The sequence below is a fragment of the Heteronotia binoei genome, chromosome 14 (genome assembly GCF_032191835.1).
Source record: "Heteronotia binoei isolate CCM8104 ecotype False Entrance Well chromosome 14, APGP_CSIRO_Hbin_v1, whole genome shotgun sequence".
Taxonomy (NCBI): domain Eukaryota; kingdom Metazoa; phylum Chordata; class Lepidosauria; order Squamata; family Gekkonidae; genus Heteronotia; species Heteronotia binoei.
Window position 1 is genome coordinate 67673236 of NC_083236.1, and position 22554 is coordinate 67695789.

At 52.0% G+C, this 22554-nt stretch overlaps 1 protein-coding gene across 1 annotated transcript in view; it reads right to left on the reverse strand.

Annotated features, from left to right (window-relative positions):
* SLC7A5 (solute carrier family 7 member 5) overlaps positions 1-22554 on the reverse strand; it is an 82581-nt gene that overhangs the window by 51843 nt on the left and 8184 nt on the right. The gene's annotated exons all lie outside the window — the stretch shown is intronic.

Genomic DNA, 22554 nt, shown 5'->3' on the forward strand with positions numbered 1-22554 from the left:
CAGAGGCCTACAATCTCCTCTACCTTCCCCCCCCCCCGACAATAGACACCCTGTGAGGTGGGTGGGACTGAGAGCTCTCCCAGAAGCTGCCCTTCCAAGGACAGAGTCTCAGAGCGGCCTACAATTTCCTCTACCTTCCCCCCACCCACACAACAGACACCCTGTGAGGTGGGTGGGAATGAGAGCTCTCCCAGAAACTGCCCTTTCAAGAACAGAGTCTCAGAGCGGCTTACAATCTCCTATTTCTTTTCCCCCCGACAACAGACACCCTGTGAGGTGGGTGGGGTTGAGAGAGCTCTCCCAGAAGCTGCCCTTTCAAGAACAAAGTCTTAGAGTGGATTACAATCTCCTTTATCTTCTCCCCCCCCCCCACAACAGACACCCTGTGAGGTGGGTGGGGCTGAGAGGGCTCTCCCAGCAGCTGCCCTTTCAAGGACAACCTCTGCCAGAGCTATGGCTGACCCAAGGCCATTCCAGCAGCTGTAAGTGGGGATGTGGGGAATCAAACCCGGTTCTCTCAGATAAGAATCCACACACTTAACCACTACACCAAACTGGCTCTCAGCAAGAGGGGTACATTGCTCTTTGCAAATGAAGAGATGCGCTCTGGGGTTTTTAGATGGGCAAGGAACATGGCGGCCTGCAGCCACTGAAATTCGGCTTTGGCACTTGAGAGCTGGGTATCCCATTTGCTGGCCTGATCCAGATGGCCCTGGATAGCCCCATCGCCACGATGGCATTCTCCTTCTATTGCCATCCTATTCAGATGAGGGCGAATAGATATAACAGGAAACCACCCTGACCCGGAGATCCCAGGCAAGCCCGATCTCCTCAGATCTCAGAAGCTAAGGTCAAGTCGTTGGATGGGAGACCTCCAGGGAATACCAGCATTTGGGAGGCAGGGGCAGGCTTGATTCAGCTACGCAGTCTGCACTGGCTACCTATCGAGCACCGGATCCGCTTCAAGGTTTTAGTATTGACGTTTAAAGCCCTGCGCAGCCTGGGACCGGCATACCTGCGGGACCGTCTCTCCCTATATGAGCCCCGAAGGCTATTGCGATTGGCCAACATCTTCTGATCATCCCTGAACCAAAGGACGTCTGGCTTGCCTCGATCAGGGTCAGGGCCTTTTCGGCCCTGGCCCCGACCTGGTGGAATCAGCTCCCTACAGAGATTCGGGCCCTTCCGGATTTGTCACTGTTCCAGAGGGCCTGTAAAACGGAGCTGTTCTGCCAGGCCTATGGTTGAGGCAAGCGGGCGTCCTCACCCTACTACACCATCCCGCTGGCCTCCCAGCAATGACGGACGCTTCATCTGGGGCCAAGACTGCTGCCATCTCAGGGCAACTTAGGCTGCCCAGGATCATTACGCCTCAAGTACTTAGACCATCCATGCCGTCTTAAATAATTGACTTAATGTATTGCTTTGTTTTAACTATTTTGATGCTTTATTGTTGGTTTTAATGTTTTAGCTTGTTGGAATCCGCCCTGAGCCCTTCACAGGAAAGGGCAGGCTATAAGTGTACAAAATAAAATAAATACAAATAAATAAATCCCTGAATATGCTCCGTGCCCCTAGTAGGGGTCAGTCACCAGAGGTCACCATGACTTCCAAGAGGAAGGAAGGAAGGAAGGAAGGAAGGAAGGAAGGAAGGAAGGAAGGAAGGAAGGAAGGAAGGAAGGAAGGAAGGAAGGAAGGGAACAGAGGGAGGGAAGGGAAGGAGGGAGGGGAGGAAGGGAGGGAGGGGAGGAAGGAAAGGGAAGGGAAGGGGAAAGGAGGGAGGGAAGGGAAGGGAAGGGAGGAAGGGAGGGGGTGAGGGAGGGAGGGAAGGAAGGAAGGAAGGGGAAGGAAGGGAGGGAGGGAGGGGAGGAAGGAAGGAAGGAAGGAAGGGAGGGAGGGAGGGGAGGAGGGAGGGAAGGGAAGAGAGGGAGGGAAGGGAGGGAGGGGAGGGAAGGGGGGAAGGGAGGGGGGGAGGGAAGGGGGGAAGGGAGGGAAGGAAGGAAGGAAGGAAGGGAGGGAGGGAGGGAGGGGAAGGGAAGGGAAGGGAAGGGAAGGGAAGGGAAGGGAAGGGAAGGGAAGGGAAGGGAAGGGAAGGGAAGGGAAGGGAAGGGAAGGGAAGGGAAGGGAAGGGAAGGAGGACAATCCTGTTCAGGAGTTTCCTAGGGCTGAGCGATATCAACTGACATGGGTTTTATTTAAGCAGCGTTCCAGAATTGGGGATGCTTTGTATTTAAATAACAATGTTTGTTCAAGCTCCAAGGTGTTGGTGTAAATCACCAGAACAAAGTCTGAGTCCCGCGGCACCTTTAAGACCAACCCAGTTGTGTTCTGGCCATGTGTGCACACACTTCCCCATGAAAGCTCATACCCCGAATAAAACTTCATGTGTCTTAAAAGCGCCCCTGGGCTCAAACGTTTGTTTAAAACATTCTATTAAAAATGCAGTAAAACCTGGAGTCACTTAGAGACCTCTTGAGTTAGTGACTCAAAGTTGCAGAAATGAAAAGTTGACATCTTCGGGGTGGGGGGCGGACCTTCCATGAGCTGCCCCCATTTCCCTTTGCTGGACCCACAAGTTGCCCTCCCCGCTCTTCCCTTCTCACCCTCCACCACTTCTTTCTCCACCTCCAACTTCTTCCCATGTTACATAAGCTCAGAGCCTTTAAGTCAAGAACCCCCCCTCCCGGCTGTGTGCGCACAAGTGCGTCTTCCACACCTCTAAGCGAAAAACGCTCCTGGAGGAGCATAGGGCGACACTCCAGAGCTGACCTGGCAAAATAATTCAAAACGCCACCCGGGGCTTGAAGCTGGGGTGGGGGGAGGGAAGGTTTTATCAGTCCCACCCAGGTGGCTTTTCTAGCAAGGGAGCATGGCTGCGGAGCTCAGATACGAGCAGCATGCTGCCCATGGAGTAGTGAAAACGCACGCTTGTGGGCGCGGAGGGGAAAATGCACTCCACTCTGTGACTCACGAGAGCGAGAATCTGCGCTCTCTCCTCTCTGCCTTTTCTTTTCTTTGAGTGATTCAAGCGAATGAATGGGGGGGGGGGGTGTCTCTGATTTCCCGCCCGGATGACTCAAAGCTGGGCCAGGCAAGAGAAGGAGGCCATTGCATCATCCAGCCGAGCGCTTTTTCCGGCAGCTGCCATGCGCTGGCAGCCCCGACCAACCGGTGGCGCGGGCCAGAAGCAGACAGGGAGCAGCCGCTCTGAAGAGGCCGGGCAGCACCTTGTTTGCGGAAGGAAGCCTCCACCCCACACGGCCCGGGCAGCAGGAATATAAATAGAACCCTCCGTGCTCGGACCCCCCACCCTGCCCTGAAAAACCTGCATCGCTTGCTGGAGACGCGCTGGCTGGTTTATATTGTATAATTCATTCCGTTTTAAAAACTGCACAGGCAGGAACTCAAAGGCAGATGAGACAAATGAGCCTCTAGCAGTCCCATGTTAAAAACAGCCCTGTAAAATGAGGCAAGCTCTGATTCACAAAAGCTGACGCCGACATGAGTTTTTGCCAGCCCTTTCGGGTGCCACTGGACTCCAGTTTTGTTTTGGGTCCGCTTGGACACTTCCAGGCTTTAACCATTTTCTCCTGTGGAGCAGAGATCCATCAGTGGCAATCAGCCACAGTGTATTGTTGGAACTCTGTCTGGGACAGCAATGCTTCGTCTTCTTGGTGTTTGGGTGGGGGGATACAGTGGGAGGGCTTCTAGTGCCCTGGCCCCACTGGTGGACCCCCTGATGGCACCTGGGGGTTTTGGCCACTGTGTGACACAGACTGTTGGACTAGATGGGCCATTGGCCTGATCCAGCATGGCTTCTCTTATTTTCTTAAGATGGAAGAGATATGAAGCAGAAGTCCCTCAATGACTCTTAGCCACAGCGTATTGTTGGAACTCTCTGTCTGGGGCAATGATGCTCTGTCTTCTTGGTGCTTGTGGGGGGGGGGGGGGAGACCCAGTGGGAGGGCTTCTAGCGTTCTGGCCCCAATAATGGGCCTCCTGATAGCACCTGGGTTTTTTGGCCACTGTGTAACACAGAGTGTTGGACTGGATGGGCCACTAGCCTGATCCAACATGGCTTCTCTTACGTTCTTATGGAACTCAGTCTGGGGCAGTGATGCTCTGTATTCTTAGTGCTGGGGAGGGGCACAGTGGGAGGGATTCTAGCATCTTGGCCCCACTGATGGACCTCCTGATAGCACCTGGGTTTTTTGGCCACTGTGTGGCACAGAGTGTTAGGCTGGATGGGCTACTGGCCTGATCCAACATGGCTTCTCTTACGTTCTTATGGAACTCTCAGTCTGGTGCAATGATGCTCTGTCTTCTTGGTGCTTGTGGGGGGGGGGGGAGACACAGTGGGAGGGCTTCTAGCGTTCTGGCCCCAATAATGGGCCTCCTGATAGCACCTGGGTTTTTTGGCCACTGTGTAACACAGAGTGTTGGACTGGATGGGCCACTAGCCTGATCCAACATGGCTTCTCTTACGTTCTTATGGAACTCTCAGTCTGGGGCAGTGATGCTCTGTATTCTTAGTGCTGGGGAGGGGCAAAGTGGGAGGGCTTCTAGCATCCTGGCCCTACTGATGGACCTCCTGATGGCACCTAGATTCTTTTGGCCACTGTGTGACACAGTGTTAGACTGGATGGGCCACTGGCCTGACCCAACATGGCTTCTCTTACGTTCTTATGGAACTCTCAGTCTGGGGCAGTGATGCTCTGTATTCTTGGTGCTTGGGGAGGGGCACAGTGGGAGGGCTTCTAGCGTCCTGGCCTCACTGATGGTCCTCCTGATGGCACCTGGAGTTTTTGGCCACTGTGTGACACAGTGTTAGACTGGATGGGCCACTGGCCTGACCCAACATGGCTTCTCTTACGTTCTTATGGAACTCTCAGTCTGGGGCAGTGATGCTCTGTATTCTTGGTGCTTGGGGAGGGGCACAGTGGGAGGGCTTCTAGCGTCCTGGCCTCACTGATGGTCCTCCTGATGGCACCTGGAGTTTTTGGCCACTGTGTGACACAGAGTGTTGGACTAGATGGGCCATTGGCCTGATCCAACATGGCTTCTCTTACGTTCTTATGGAACTCTCAGTCTGGGGCTGTGATGCTCTGTATTCTTGGTGCTTGTTGGGGGCAACAGTGGGAGGGCTTCTAGCGTCCTGGCCTCACTGATGGACCTCCTGATGGCACCTGGGGTTTTTGGCCACTGTGTGACACAGAGTGTTGGACTGGATGGGCCACTGGCCTGATCCAACATGGCTTCTCTTATGTCCTGGTGGCCAAGATTCTACCCAAGAACATGTGAGTAACACGGGGACCTCTGGGCATGTGCAGAGCCCCCCCCCCACCTTACCACTCAGTCAGCACAGGTACCCTGAGAATATCTGAAGCACATTCACACCAGAGGGGTGCTAAGCCTCAAATCTCATTTTAAAAGTTAAGCGCCATGTGGCAGAAGTGTTGCAAGCTGCCCATGGGGCCCAGGGCATGCAGCCAGATGTCTATGCTGTACCCAGGTGGGCAACCTTCTCACCACTCCCGCAAGGTATTCCCAAACCCACCATGCCAGCAGGAACCTCCATGCTCCTCCTTGGGAGTGCAGGAAAGCCAAACACCCAGGCTGAAGTCCAGGCCTCAGGGCCAGGAGAACAGAGAATGGAGGAGGCGGGACAACCACACACCCCGTCCCAGGTACTGACTGGGGCCACCTGACTGGTTTATTACAGCCCAACAGAGAGAGTGGGGGCCAGGGAGAGCTCCTTCCCTAAGCAGCCTCCAAGACAGATGATGATATTGGATTTATAACCCCGCCTTTCATCCTGAATCTCAAGTGTCTCAGAACAGTTCACAGCCTCCTTTGCCTTCCTCCCGCACAACAGACACCCTGTGAGGTGGGTGGGGCTGAGAGAGCTCTGACAGAAGCTGCCCTTTCAAGGACAACTCCCGCGAGAGCTACGGCTGACCCAAGGCCGTTCCAGCTGCTGCAAGTGGAGGAGTGGGGAATCAAACCCGGTTCTCCCAGATAAGAGCCCGTGCGCTTAACCACTGCACCAAAATAGCTCTCAGCTTCACCTGGGAGCATTTCCTTTCCACAGCCCATGCTGGGAGATCCAGGCAGTCTAAAAGTGTCTCCTCCTACCCCATTCCAGCATACTCAGCCACCTCACCCCACCATCTCATCCATCTCTTTCAGTACTGTCTCTACTCCAACAACAGAAAGCAGCTCTCCAGAATCTCAGCTGAAACACTTCCCCCCAGAGACCTTTTTAACTTAGGCATGCCAGTAATCAAACCCAGAATCCTCACATTCTGGTGCTAAGAGAGCTGAAGGCAGAAATGCCAGTTTGGTGTAGTGGTCAAGTGTGCGGACTCTTATCTGGAAGAACCAGGTTTGATTCCCCACTCCTCCACTTGCAGTTGCTGGAATGGCCTTGGGTTAGCCATAGCTCTCTCAAGAGTTGCCTTTGAAAGGGCAGCTTCTGTCAGAGCTCTCTCAGCCCCACCAACCTCACAGGGCGTCTGTTTTGGGGGGAGAAGACATAGGAGATCATAAGCTGCTCTGAGTCTCTGATTCAGACAGAAGGGTGGGGTATAAATCTGCAGTCGTCTTCTTCTGACGGAGCACTAACTCATCTCCAATATTAAAAAACATGCCGCTCATGCAAAACAGCAGCAAGAGAGGAGGCGGGGTGCTCCTGCTGACCTGGCATACATGCAGAAGACTGCTAAATACGCAGACACGCACCCCTTCCAGTGCAGACTCCAGCTAGAAATTTTAATTGCAGAGCATCAGCAGACCCATCCTTGTCCCAGTTTAAAAACCAGCAATGCAAACATGACGAAGTCTTAACTAAGGCTTGGTTCAGACATCGCACAAAAGCCCAGTTTCATTTAGACAGGTCGGGTCAGCAGTGCGCTTTGCATGTGGGCCGGGCAGCTCCGCTAACTACACATTCGAATCAATGGCCTGAAGGCGATTCAGTCACCACTTCCTTTGAACTACAGCTGTGAGTCATATGGAAACGCAGACATCCTAGTGCAGCGATGGCGAACCTTTTAGAAACCGAGTGCCCGAACTGCAACCCGAAACCCGCCTCTTTCTCGCAAAGCGCCGACGCGGCAATTTAACCTGAATGCTGAGGTTTTGGGTTAGAAAAAAAACAACTCATAGTGAAATTAACGAACTGAAAGAACATTTGGTCTGGATAATATTTGCTCTGAGCGCGAACACACACAAGGTGTGATTGCAAGTGGATTGGGTCTACCCAGAAAACGCCTCTGCAGGCCCAACTTCTGGTTGTAACAGGCCACAGCAGAGAACTAAAGGAAATAATGCCCAACTGGCTTCATATGTGCTTGGAAAGCGCCATAGCTCGGAGCACCTGCTCCACATGCAGATCCAAGGTTCGCCCCTCCTCCCACATCTAAAGCACAAGAGTTTTCTCTTTGGAAAGACCTTGGTCTTCCAGAGGCCCCGGAGCCGGCGCGGGGAACCTTTTCTCTGCCAAGGGCCATTTGGATGTTTATAACGTCATTCGCGGGCCACACAAAATTCTCAACTTAAAAAACAGTGCTCCGCCGAGGGAGAACGATTCAGGCTGGCAAAATTAACGCAAATAATTGTTTTTCTATTTGAAGTCATGTGGGGCGAACCTAATTCGGCGCACCCCCTCCCCCGGCCTGCTGCCCTAGGCAAATGCTTAGATCCAACGCTTTGTTTTGTAGAAAAAGCCCAGCAGGAACTCATTAGCATATCAGACCACATCCCCTAATGTTAGCCTGTTAGGTCACATGCTCATTAGCATAGTAGGCCACACCATCTGAGATACTCAAGTGCAAACTGAACTGGTGGTAACGGGCTCCCACCCCTGCCACCCCTCCCTTCAGACCTTTAAAGGCACCCACATATCCCAGCAGCCAGTCCTTCACAATGCGCACCACACAGGCTCCCCGAGGGCCAGATCAAGTGATCTCGAGGGCCGCAAACAGCCCTAGGGCCTGACGTTCTCCACCCCTGCCCTGGAGAGACACTGCAGGCCAGCACAGCCTCTGTTTGGAGCCAGACAGCCCAAGGGCCTTTGGCGGAACGAAGCCGTTTTGTTGATATGTCAGCAAAGGAACCCTGTAAATGGTTTGGCTGTGTCTCTCTCCAACTAGAAACAGAACGCCGGTCAGCCTTTCATTTCCATTAAGTATTTGCATTATTAAATAGCTATGGGGTTACAGGAAAGGCAAGACGAAGTCATAAGAACATAAGAAAAGCCATGTTGGATTAGGCCAATGGCCCATCCAGTCCAACACTCTGTGTCACACAGTGGCCAACATATGTGTGTGTGTATACACACACACACAGAGTGGCTAATAGCCACTGATGGACCTCTGCTCCATATTTTTATCCAATCTCCTCTTGAAGCTGGCTATGCTTGTAGCCGCTACCACCTCCTGTGGCAGTGAATTCCACATGTTAATCACCCTTTGGGTGAAGAAGTACTTCCTTTTATCCATTTTAACCTGTCTGCTCAGCAATTTCATCGAATGCCCACGAGTTCTTGTATTGTGAGAAAGGGAGAAAAGTACTTCTTTCTCTACTTTCTCCATCCCATGCATTATCTTGTCAACCTCTATCATGTCACCCCGCAGTCGACGTTTCTCCAAGCTAAAGAGCCCCAAGGTGTTCCAAACCTTTAATCATTCCAGTTGTCCTTTTTTGCACTTTTTCCAATGTTGTAATATCCTTTTTGAGGTGCGGTGACCAGAATTGTACGCAGCATTCCATGTTGGATCAAACAGGGTGCGTCTCCCCCCCACAAACCTCACATCAATGCAGAGGGCCCGGAAAATCTGGACCGGGCACTACGGGCCGTGGCTGAGTGGCTCAGACTGAGTGGGCTGAAGCTAAATCCCACGAAGACAGAGGTCCTTTGCTTGGGTCGCCGCGGCCCGGGGGGGGGATCCCCCTGCCAGCTTTTGACGGTGCGCCGCTGATGGCGGCGGACAGAGTCAGGAGCTTGGGGGTGCTGTTGGAGCCTTCCTTAAAGATGGAGGCTCAGATAGCAGCCGCTGCCAAGTCCGCATTTTTTCATCTTAGGCGGGCAAGGCAGCTGGCCCCCTTCCTGGAGCGCGACGACCTAGCAACAGTGATCCATGCTACGGTCACCTCAAGGTTGGACTACTGCAATGCCCTCTACATGGGGCTGCCCCTGTCCCGGACTCGAAAGCTGCAGCTGGTGCAGAATGCCGCGGCCCGGCTGTTATTGGGTCTCCCAAAGTGGGGACACATTCGGCCGGGTCTTCGGACTCTGCACTGGCTTCCAGTGATGTATCGAGTCCGGTACAAGGTGCTGGTTATTACCTTTAAAGCCCTATATGGCCTGGGACCTGCCTACCTGAGGGACCGTCTCTCCCCATACGTTCCCCAGAGAGCACTGAGGTCAGGAACACAAAATCTCCTCTCTATCCCCGGGCCAAAAGAAGCCCGCCTGAAAGTCACTCGAGATAGGGCTTTCTCCGTTATGGCCCCCACTTGGTGGAATCAGCTGCCGGAGGAGGTGAGGGCCCTGCGGGACTTGGCTCAATTCCGCAGGGCCTGTAAGACGACCCTCTTCCGGCTAGCTTACACCTAGCCGGGATGGAACCTGACGTAACTGGCCTGCCATCTGTTTATATAAAATGATATGTTATTGGTTTTAAGCTGCATTGTTTTTATGAATTGAAATGTATTGGTTTTAATGTTTAAATGTGAAGTATTTAATTGTTTATATTTAAATTGTTAAATTGTTATTGTTGGAAGCCGCCCTGAGCCACTCGTGGGAAGGGCGGGATACAAATCCCGAATAAATAAATAAATAAATAAATAAAGGGCACAAAGAACAAAACGACTGCGCTTTCCACTCTGACTCCGGAGTTGCCAGACATCTAAGCAGGGGTGGAATTATAGCAGGCGTTTCTCTGCATATTAGGCCACACCCCCTTGATGTAGCCAATCCTCCAAGAGCTTACAAGGTTCTTTTTTTGTAAGCTCTTGGAGGACTGGCTACATCAGGGGTGTGTGGCCTAATATGCAAAGGAGATCCTGCTAGAATTCCACCCCTGCATCTAAGTCTGCTCTTTTTTTACATCTGGAGCTGGTTACATCTAGGTCTTCTCTGTTGCCTGGAACAAAAGACGTCAGAAGGAGTTTCTAGCTGCGTCAGTCTGTCTGCAGCGGCCGAATGGAACAACAGCCCAATAGTGCCTTAAAAGACTAACAAAACTGGTGGCAGAGTAGGCGCTTTCGTGAGTCACCATCAGTGAGCCTTTAAGGTGCTACCGGGCTCTCGCTCTTTTCTACTTCTAAAGAATGAAATGTGACCCAAGCAGCTCCGCCAGGAAGATGTGATGCAACCGGGTGATGAAACCTGAAGCGGAAGCAAGACTTGAGTTCCTAGAAGCAGGAAACAAGATGCAGAGTGCAGGATGTGGCGGAGGAAGAAGAAGAACTGCCGATCAACTAAAACTCCAAACGGGCTGGGCAGATCTGGAGACCGCAACTATTCCCGTCTGCAGGAATCAAGTTGCACCTTTATGACCGACCGAGTTTCATTCAGAACGCAAGCTTTCGTGTGCCAGAAGCACGCTTCAGCAGACAATAGGATGGAATGGCAAACAGTCCTAAATATAGAGAAAGTGGGCAGTGAGTTAGTATGCAAAGTATGCAAAGTCATGGAAACAATGGTCACACAGTGGCCAAAAAACCCAGGTGCCATCAGGAGGTCCACCAGTGGGGCCAGGACACTAGAAGCCCTCCCACTGTGGCCCCCCCAAGCACCAAGAACACAGAGCATCACTGCCCCAGACATAAGAACAGAAGAGAAGCCATGTTGGATCAGGACAATGGCCCATCCAGTCCAACACTCTGTATAAAATAATGGCCAAAACCCCAAGTGCCATCAGGAGGTCCACCAGTGGGGCCAGGACACCAGAAGCCCTCCCACAGTTGCCTTTCCTAAGCACCAAGAACACAGAGCATCACTGCCCCAGACATAAGAACGTAAGAGAAGCCATGTTGGATCAGACCAATGGCCCATCCAGTCCAACACCCTGTGTCACGTAAGAACATAAGAGAAGCCATGTTGGGTCAGGCCAATGGCCCATCCAGTCCAACACTCTGTGTCACATAAGAACATAAGAGAAGCCCTGTTGGATCAGGCCAGTGGCCCCTCCAGTCCAACACTCTGTGTCACATAAGAACATAAGAGAAGCCATGTTGGATCAGACCAATGGCCCATCCAGTCCAACACCCTGTGTCACATAAGAACATAAGAGAAGCCATGTTGGGTCAGGCCAATGGCCCATCCAGTCCAACACTCTGTGTCACACAGCAGCCAAAAAACCCAGGTGCCATCAGAAGGTCCATCAGTGGGGCCAGGACACTAGAAGTCCTCCCACTGTTGCCCCTCACCCAAGCACCAAGAACACAGAGCATCACTGCCCCAGACAGAGAGTTCCAACAACACGTTGTGGTAATAGCCACTGATGGACCTCTGCTCCAGATGTTGATCCAATCCCCTCTTGAAGCTGGCTATGCTTGCAGCCGCCGCCACCTCCTGTGGCAGTGACTTCCACATGTTAATCACCCTTTGGGTGAAGAAGGACTTCCTTTTATCCGTTTTAACCTGTCTGCTCAGCAATTTCATCGGCTGCCCACGAGTTCTTGTATTGTGAGAAAGGGAGAAAAGGACTTCATTCTCTACCTTCTCTATCCCATAATCTTGTAAGCCTTGAAAATCCTATGGTGCTACCATAAGCCAGTTGCAACCTGACAGTACTTTGCACCATCAAGATGCATTAACTACAGAAGCGGGAAACAAGCAGGAAGCATTAACCTCTCCTCCACACATGGCACATCTGAGTTTAAGCAGCTGGGTTTCTAAACTAGTGGGTAGTTGTTCCAAACAACCACAGCCCACGGCCACTCCCTCTCTCCTGCCAGACAGCTCTCAACAAGCCAGGTTTGCCTTCAGAACGCTGTCATCTTGTGACTCAAAACGCGTGGAAGGTCAGTCTTTTAAGCGAGCGATTCTCGCAGCATCAATGGAAAAGAGAGAGAGAATTCTGGGGAAACGCAGCCTGAATCCCCTTAGGCAGCCTGACAGACAGGGATGTACCCAGCTGGCAAAAGGTGACGCTGCTTTCCACTTGGCTTATATCTGCAACACGCCCTGGGACTTCTGCCAAGGCAGGGAAACCGATCTCTCAGGTCTCCTAGCACTTGTTAGCGCTTCCATGATCGAAAACTTGGCCCGTTCTCGAGTGTGGTGTCATGCTTGAATCAGACAGAACAGCAAGCTGGGGTTCTTTTCTGGCCTACAGAACCAGGAACCCACAGCGCAGGTTGGCAAGGTGAAGAAGACGACGACTACAGATTTATACCCTGCCCTTCTCTCGGAATCAGAGAGGCTCACAATCTCCTGTATCTTCCTCCCCCGTGGTGCAGAGTGGTAAAGCAGCAGTGCTGCAGTACTGTGGTGTGAACTCTCTGCTCACAACCTGAGTTTGATCCCAGCGAAAGCTGGTTCAGGTAGCTGGCCCAAGGTTGACTCAGCCTTCCATCCTTCCGAGGTGAGTCAAATGAGTACCCAGCTTGCTGGGGGGAAAGTGTAGAGACTGGGGAAGGCAATGGCAAACCACCCTGTAAAAAGCCTGCCATAAAAACTTTGTGAAAGCAACGTCACCCCAGAGTCGGAAATGACTGGTGCTTGCACAGGGGACCTTTCCCTTTCCTTCTCTCAGAATCAGAGAGGCTCACAATCTCCTGTATCTTCCTCCTCCGACAACAGACCCCTTATGAGGAGGGTGGGGGGCTGAGAGAGCTCTGACAGAAACTGCCCTTTCAAGGACAACGCTGCGAGAGCTACGGCTGACCCAAGGCCATTCCAGCAGCTGCAAGTGGAAGAGTGGGGAATCACACCTGGTTCTCCCAGATCAGAGTCTGCACACTTAATCACTACACCAAACTGGGTGCTTTGCCAGCATGATGCCCGAGTAGAGCCAAAGGCAGCAGAAACCTGCGCCTGTGGAAGCCAGCTCAGGCACACCACAGACCATGCACCTCCGCAGAGACACCTCCTTTTGCAGGTGGGAACAACCGAGAAGCCAGCAAACGAGACGGGGAGCCCAGAAAACCTGCAAGGAGGGCGCCACTGATTAACGAAGGATTAGCGTGCCCAATGAAGCAAGGGAAACAATGATTTTTAAGAAGCTGGGAAAGCCAGCCCCAGATCTGGCGTTTCATTCTACAGCCTGGAATAAGCGTGCCGGACAAAACCTGTTAAGCAAAGAAGCAAGAAGTGCCAGGAGTTGGAAGTTTAAGCACACAGAGAACCAAAAGGTCATTTCCTGAAACACGTTCAGGCCCACGTGCGTGGGTGCAAGAAAAGGCGCACGCCGTGCTACTTGTACACAAGGACAGGCTGGGGGAATTTGGGGATGCCAGTCCTGCAGGAAGCGGCAGTTGTCTACATTCTCACAATCAACCCACCTTGCGTGCAAACTACATAGTAAACTTAACCAGTTGGGGCTCTCCCTTCCTCTTTGGCAACCTCACTGTCGATCAAAAAGCGCCCCACGTGTTACCAGACTAAGCAAGACAGTTTTGCCCTTCTGGTTATGCCCTGGGAGAAATCTGCTGGTGCCAACTTTCTCCAAACAGTTCCCTGGCAGGAAAAAAAAGGAAGAAGGAGAAAAGGGGCTTCCACACCATGAGCTAGGAAAGGAGCAGGCCTTTAAACAGTCCAGGGGAAACCTGAGCGGAGCGGCACACAAATGTTGGGGACCCAGATGTTGGGGACTCAGCCTCACCAGCTGCCTCTCCACAAGCTGCCCTGGGGGGGGGGTCCACCCCAAAAGGCCACTTGGCTTGCTTTTGCCCCCCACCTGGAAAAACATCAGGCAAATTAAAACACCAACCCCTCTGCCATTCAACGAGCAGCTGAGACAGCAGAGAGGTGTTCCCACTAAATAAAGCGCTAAAAAGGGATACAGGCCAGTATATTTCATTTTCACATTTATGGGGGGGGGGAGGCAGCTTCCTCCGTCCCCCCCCCCCCCAGCCAGATCTCATCCCAACTTATTTGCAAGGGCCTGTTTGGTCTCTCCTATCTCACTTCTTAGAAAAGCTGGAGCACTTACATGAGTGGTTAACAGTGCTGGGCTAGAATCTGGAAGAAGATATTGGATTTATATCCCGCCCTCCACTCCGAAGAAGAGTCTCAGAGAGGCTCACAATCTCCTTTCCCTTCCTCCCCCACAACAGACACCCTGTGAGATGGGTGGGGCTGAGAGGGCTCTCACAGCAGCTATCCTTTCAAGGACAAGCTCTGTCAGAGTTATGGTTGACCCAAGGCCATTTCAGCAGTTGGAAGTGGAGGACTGGGGAATCAAACCCGGTTCTCCCAGAGAAGAGTCTGCGCACTTAACCACTACACCAAACTGGCTCTTTCAGCACCCTTTCAAAAACAACCTCTGCCAGAGCTCTGGCTGACCCAAGGCCATTCCAGCAGCTGCAAGTGGAGGAGTGGGGAATCAAACCCAGTTCTCCCAGAGAAGAGTCCGCGCACTTAACCACTACACAAAACTGGCTCTTTCAGCCACCCTTTCAAAAACAACCTCTGCCAGAGCTATGGCTGATCCAAGGCCATTCCAGCAGGTGCAAGTGGAGAAATGGGGAATCAAACCCGGTTCTCCCAGAGAAGAGTCCGCGCACTTAACCACTACACAAAACTGGCTCTTTCAGCCACCCTTTCAAAAACAACCTCTGCCAGAGCTATGGCTGATCCAAGGCCATTCCAGCAGGTGCAAGTGGAGGAGTGGGGAATCAAACCCGGTTCTTCCAGAGAAGAGTCCGCGCACTTAACCACTACACCAAACTGGCTCTCTGCTCTGCCACAGAGGCCTGCTGGGTGACCTCGGGTCAGTCACATTCTCCACCTAATCTACCTCACAGGGTTGTTGTGAAGATAGAATGGAAAAGAGAAGAATGATATAATGCGCTTTGGATTCCCAAGTGAATAAAGACATGCATAAGCACTGGAGGAATCTTTTTCTTACCCCTCCCTTTCTGCCCAGGATGGGAGACATGGAGCTTTGAAGGGGACTTGTGGTCCAACACTTCAAGCCCAGTAAGGCACCTTGAATACCAACAAAAGCTTATTCAAGGTACAAGCTTTCGTGTTGCAAGCACACTTCTTCAGCAACAAGGACGATACCTGAAGGAGTGCGCATGCCCACAAAAGCTCACATCTTGCATAAACCGTTATTGGCCTGACTGGACTCCCAAGTCTGAGTAGATGATTCTGACCATGATGGACCATTGGTCTGATTCAGCAGAAGATAGGTTCATGTGAAAGTTCCTCCCAGGAGAGGGCCTGTGGCTCAGTGGTAAGAACATAAGAACATAAGAGAAGCCCTGTTGGATCAGGCCAATGGCCCCTCCAGTCCAACACTTTGTGTCTCATAAGAACATAAGAGAAGCCATGTTGGATCAGGCCAATGGCCCATCCAGTCCAACACTTTGTGTCTCATAAGAACATAAGAGAAGCCATGTTGGATCAGGCCAATGGCCCATCCAGTCCAACACTCTGTGTCTCATAAGAACATAAGAGAAGCCATGTTGGATCAGGCCAATGGCCCATCCAGTCCAACACTCTGTGTCACAGAAGAACATAAGAGAAGCCCTGTTGGATCAGGCCAGTGGCCCCTCCAGTCCAACACTCTGTGTCTCATAAGAACATAAGAGAAGCCATGTTGGATCAGGCCAATGGCCCATCCAGTCCAACACTCTGTGTCTCATAAGAACATAAGAGAAGCCATGTTGGGTCAGGCCAATGGCCCCTCCAGTCCAACACTCTGCATCACAGAAGAACATAAGAGAAGCCATGTTGGGTCAGGCCAATGGCCCCTCCAGTCCAACACTCTGCATCACAGAACATAAGAGAAGCCATGTTGGATCAGGCCAATGGCCCCTCCAGTCCAACACTCTGTGTCACAGAAGAACATAAGAGAAGCCATGTTAGGTCAGGCCAATGGCCCATCCAGTCCAACACTCTGTGTAACATAAGAACATAAGAGAAGCCCTGTTGGGTCAGGCCAATGGCCCCTCCAGTCCAACACTCTGCATCACAGAAGAACATAAGAGAAGCCCTGTTGGATCAGGCCAATGGCCCATCCAGTCCAACACTCTGTGTCACAGAAGAACATAAGAGAAGCCCTGTTGGGTCAGGCCAATGGCCCCTCCAGTCCAACACTCTGCGTCACAGAAGAACATAAGAGAAGCCATGTTGGATCAGGCCAATGGCCCCTCCAGTCCAACACTCTGTGTCACAGAAGAACATAAGAGAAGCCATGTTGGGTCAGGCCAATGGCCCATCCAGTCCAACACTCTGTGTAACATAAGAACATAAGAGAAGCCATGTTGGGTCAGGCCAATGGCCCATCCAGTCCAACACTCTGTGTAACATAAGAACATAAGAGAAGCTATGTTGGATCAGGCCAGAGGCCCATCCAGTCCAACACTCTGTTTCACATAAGAACATAAGAGAAGCTATGTTGGATCAGGCCAATGGCCCATCCAGTCCAACACTCTGCATCACAGAAGAACATAAGAGAAGCCATGTTGGATCAGGCCAATGGCCCCTCCAGTCCAACACTCTGTGTCACAGAAGAACATAAGAGAAGCCCTGTTGGGTCAGGCCAATGGCCCCTCCAGTGCAACACTCTGCATCACACAGTGGCCAAATTTTTATATATATATATATATAAAAAGAGCATCAGCTTGGCATGCAAAAGGTCCCAGGTTCAATCCCCGGCATCTCCAGTTAAAAAGACCGAGAGGGAGGTGACTTCAGAGAATGGTGGAAGACAGGAGTGCCTGGCGTGACTTGGTGGTCCGTGGGGTTGCAAAGAGTCGGACTGGACTGTGCGGGGTGAACAACAACAAAGGAGGTGACGGGAAAGACCTCCTCCCCCTGAGACCCTGGAGAGCTGCTGTCTGTCTGAGTAGACAAGACGGACTGTGACGGACTGACAAGTCCAGTCATTCAATATAAAGCAGCTTCGTGTGTCCAATCACATGCTCAAATATTGACAAGCAGCCTGCCAGCGAAGGAAGCAGCCAACCGATGCAGGCAATTCCCCACTTTCTACAGCTGCAAGAGCATCAAAGGCAGATTCAGTGGTGTAAAACCTGGAAGCGCTGACATTTTGATCTAGTGCAGGGGTGGCCAAACGGAGGCTTACATGTGGCTCTCTCACATATATTGTGCGGCTCTCAAAGCCCCACCGCCCCGTCAGCCGGCTAGGAGAAGGCTTTTCTCTCTTTAAACCACTTCACCAAGCCAAGCCAGCCGGTGGCTTGGAGAACAGCGTTTAAAGTCTCTGAGGATAGTGCTTAAAGTCGCTTTCTTTCCATCTCTCTGAGGATAGTGTTTAAAGTCGCTTTCTTTCCATCTCTCTGTGAGTAGTGCTTAAAGCTGCTTTCTTTCCATCTCTCTCCCCCATCTATTTCCCTTCCTTCCTTCCTGTTCATGTCTTATGGCTCTCAAACATCTGACATCTATTCTATGTGGCTGTTACATTAAGCAAGTTTGGCCCCCCCTGATCTAATGCGTGTGTTGAGGGGGGGGGGAAGGAGCTGCAACAGCTCAGCAGCTGACGGATCGCGGCTCCCACCCCCCACCAGCCCCGAATACAATCCGGGCTGCATCGCTGCAGCTCCATAGAGACGGACAAATATTTACCCGGGTTGCAAGAGCTGTCCCTATGGGGGGGGGGGGGGAACACAAGGGAGATTGTGGGTGCGATTTGTTCCGGAGCTGTAAAGCAAGCACACTAAAACAGTCGTTAAAAGAGCCACCGAGATGCTTGGGAGGATGAGAAACGGCTCCGGGTACAAAGTCTACAGAAGGAAAGCAGCCATGGATTCCTTCATAAAGCCTGTTATGACAGGGCAGGGTCAGAGAGCCTTATGGGATGGAGGTTTCAGAATTTCAAGGGGGGAGGTGCACCGAACGCAAGGAGCCCGTGGTTTGGGGGGGGGGCCTCATCACAGCATTTCCTGGAGCACCGTTCAAAGACACTCCGAACTCGCCCCACGGAGGTCTTCATCACCACTCAGCTGCACTCTGGAAGAGTCGCTGGATTTCCAAATATAAACAGGCACAGCACAGCCCCCCCCCCCCTGACATTTACTACCGCCGAGAGGGGGAGGGAGGGCTACGCACCCTCAGCAGCCAATTCGGGCTGGAGTAAACATTTCTCTGGCTGGCCCTGCAAGACAGAAAGCGTCACACCCCGGCAATCCAGCCAGCTGCAAAACGTTTGGGGGAGCGAACTTGACAAGTGAGATGTTTGCAGAGAGAAATGAGCAGAAGAGGAACCGGCTTGGAAGAGAATGTTGTTGCTTTGCTTTGGAGTAGAACACAATCGGAGATGAAAAAGGGCCCCGTGAGCTGCGTTCCCTCGAAGTTAAGTTAGCGTGAGCTAGCTCAGTTTCTTAGCTTCTGGCTCACACTCTTTTTTGTCTTAGCTCAGGAAAAATAGCCTCGGAGCAAATTAATTTATGCAGTAGCCAAATCGCTGGCTCACAACTTTAACGCCAGTAGCTCACAGAGCAGAACTTGTGCTCACAAGACTCCACGGCTTTAGAGGGTTGAAATTAAATCAAAAGGGTTTCCAGCTCAACATCAGGAAGAACTTCCTGACCGTTAGAGCGGTTCCTCAGTGGAACAGGCTTCCTCCTTGGGAGGTGGTGGGCTCTCCTTCCTTGGAGGTTTTTAAACAGAGGCTGGATGGCAATGAAGATCCTGTGAATTTAGGGGGAGGCGTTTGTAAGTTTAGAGCGGTTCCTCAGTGGAACAGGCTTCCTCCTCGGGAGGTGGTGGGCTCTCCTTCCTTGGAGCTTTTGAAACAGAGGCTGGATGGCCATCTGACAGCAATGACGATCCTGTGAATTTAGGGGGAGGGGTTTGTGAGTTTCCTGCATTGTGCAGGGGGTTGGACTAGATGCCCCTGGAGGTCCCTTCCAACGCTGTGATTCTGTGAACTGCCTGACCGTTAGAGGGGTTCCTCAGTGGAACAGGCTCCCTTGGTGGGCTCTCCTTCCTTGGAGGTTTTTAAACAGAGGCTGGATGGCCATCTGACAGCAATGTGGATCCTGTGAATTATGTGGATCAGGGGTGGCCAACGGTAGCTCTCCAGATTTTTTTTGCCTACAACTCCCATCAGCCCCGGCCAGCATGGCCAATTGCTGGGGCTGATGGGAGTTGTAGGCAAAAAAAATCTGGAGAGCTACCGTTGGCCACCCCTGATGTAGATCATGAGAAGGAGGGCAGGAAGGGTTGCATCAGCGCTTACTTCTCGTGGCCCTTTCTTACACGCCTAGGGAAATGCTGTTCGCCACTTTGGGGAAATGTATTTGTGAAGTTCTTGCACTGTGCATAAGGTTGGACTAGATGACCCTGGAGGTCCCTTCCAACTCTATGATTCCATTTGTACGACTGTCCAGTCATGGGGGGGTGGGGAGAATGGGATACAAAAGACGTGCACCAGAAAGCGAAGGCAACCTTGCAAGAACCTCCTTAATGATCTGCAAGGGCCTTTTTGGTCTAGATTCCCGCTAGATTCCCCTCCACGCACCAGTTTCCTATTTCCGGCCCTGCAGTGGCTAAAATGAAAACAGCTGCAGTACAAGGGGGAAAAACCGCACCCACGACACTGTATTTTTTTTGGGGGGGGGAGAATAGCTCAGGGATGGAGGGTCACTTTGCATGAGGAAGTCGCAGGTTGGACAACACCCGATATTTCCTGTTTAGGAATCGAATGTAGCAGAGCTGGGAAAGGTCCCTGGATGAGACTCCGGAGAGCCCACATCTGTGTCCATCAGCGGAGACTCCCCAAAGGTTCGTATCCTGCAAAGGAGGCGACGTCCCAACTAACTAAAAAGGTCAAGGTAGTCCCCCTGTGCAAGCACCAGTCGTTTCCGACTCTGGAGTGATGTTGCTTTCACAACGTTTTCACGGCAGACTTTTTACGGGGTGGTTTGCCACTGCCTTCCCCAGTCACTACACTTTCCCCCCAGCAAGCTGGGGAGTCATTTGACCGACCTCGGAAGGATGGAAGGCGGAGTCAACCTCGAGCCGGCTACCTGAAAAACCCAGCTTCCACCGGGGATTGAACTCAGGTCGTGAACAGAGCTTAGGACTGCAGGATTGCCGCTTTAACACTCTGCGCCACGGGGCTCTAACGAGAGGGTCTTAACTGCGTTCTGAGCTAGCCTGGGCCTTCTTTCCACGCGTGTGGGCAGCTGGCATAGAAGAGTTTGGGCACTAAGACCAGCGGCGTGGGGGACAAAGATCCAAGCCACAGGCACAAACCCCACCCCCCACCCGAGAAGTTATCCTGGGCAAGCCTTGGTGAAATGAACAGGAACATCCCAGCAGATTATGGGGCAGATTCCCTGGCCTGTGGACAGGACAGATTTTGGAGAAGCAAAACGACGAACCCAACGTTTTGAACCGTGTCCTCTCGCTTTCCTTCTTCTACACCAGGGGTGGCCAATGGTAGCTCTCCAGATTTTTTTTGCCTACAACTCCCATCAGCCCCAGCCAGCATGGCCAATGGCTGGGGCTGATGGGAGTTGTAGGCAAAAAACATCTGGAGAGCTATCGTTGGCCACCCCTGCTCTTCACGATCGCAACAGGCAGGCTTGCAAGGAAGCTTGCACTGCCAACCTCCAAGGGCTCTGCCCGCCCCCTCATTTCAACAGTTTTGTATAGTGGTTAAGTGCATGGACTCTTATCTGGGAGAACTGGGTTTGATTCCCCACTCCTCCGCTTGCAGCTGCTGAAATGGCCTTGGGTCAGCAGAGCTCTCGCAGTTGTCCTTGAAAGGGCAGCTTCTGCCAGAGCTCTCTCAGCCCCTCACTGGGTGTCTGTTGTAGGGGAAGGAGATAGAGGAGATTGCAAGCTGCTCAGAGACTCTGACTCAGAAAGAAGGGCGGGGTATAAATCTGCGATCTTCTTCTTATAATATCCCAAAAGCAGAGAGCTAATTTGGTATAGTGGTTAAGTGTGCGGACTCTTATCTGGGAGAACCGGGTTTGATTCCCCAGTCCTCCACTTGCAGCTGCTGGGATGGCCTTGGGACAGCCATAGCTCTTGCAAGAGTTGTCCTCGAATGGGCAGCTGCTGTGAGAGCTCTCTCAGCCCCACCTGCCTCACAGGGTGTCTGCTGTAGCAGGTGCGGGGGGGAGAAGGTAAAAGGAGACTGTGCCCACTCTGAAATTCAGAGTTTAGGGTGGGATATAAATCCAATATCATCATCATCTTCTTCTTCTCTTTTAAAAGCCCCAGAAGGCAAATAATTGGTGCTGCAAGCCTCAAAATTCCCAGGTGTGGGAACAAGTAATGGTAGGTTTGCGGTAATCCCTTAAAGAACTAACTTGTTTGCAACCAGCCAAGAGATTTTACTGTTAATACTTTGGCTCTGTCAAGCACGTACTAGGGGGGGTGGAAGGGAGGAAGGCGGGGCGGCAGGAGAACACATCAAAAGGCACCAATTAGGCAGGAGACAAAAAAAAAGTTAGTAGATGCAGAGCTACATGCAATAATCTCCCTAAGCCAATGAAACGCATAAAAAGACTTAACTCAAAGCTTTTTTTTAAAAAAGGGAGGGGAGAGAGACAGCCACTAGAGAGAAGTTAAATGTGCCGTGCGCCGATGTGACACAAATCCCCCTCCCCCCCCACACACACAAAAAGCCAGTTTGCAGTTTTCTCATAGTCTGTGCAGCCGGTGGGGGGGGGGGGGGAAGAGTTCTAGTCCAGACGTTCTCCCCAGGAATCTAACTGCATGTGTGGGAAAGGAGTTTGAGCAGCACTCTCAGGGTAGGAGAGAACGGGGCTCGCAGACGTGGTTTCAGTAGTCCATTCCTGCTGTGCCACTGACAGTACTGCTGGCTATGGGTGTGACACTTAACCCCTTGCAACGATTTCTTAAATCTGCTCAGTAATCCCAATGTAAAAGAACACGGGGAGCTCTCGCGCCCGTCTCCAAGTGTTCTTGCTCTAGAACTCAGTACAAGAAGATCATCAGGGAAGGGGGAAGGCTGCTCTGGCTGAAACGACTCTCTTTGCCCAGTAGTGTTCCCCCCAACCTAGTCCTGCCCTTATTCTAAGGCAGGGGTGTCAAACATGCAGCCCAAGGGCCAAATCAGGCCCCCAGAGAGCTCCTATCAGGCCAGTGAGCAACTCACTGTCATCTGCTTCCTTCTCTCTCTCTCTCTCGCTTCCTTCTGCAGCAGAGCTTGCTTTGCCAGGCTTGCTCAATCGCACAGGAGCTACAGAGCAAAGCCTCTATTTTCTCCATTCGCTGCCCAGTACATGAAGCAACTTATGTACAAATCTCGCCATGCCCAGCCATTTTGTGTTCTCCCCTCCTTAGGCTCAAAGCACTGACCATGAGATTTCTGTACTCAAAAGTAGGTTTGCAACTTACACACCTGAACAGCATGCTCAAGATTACTA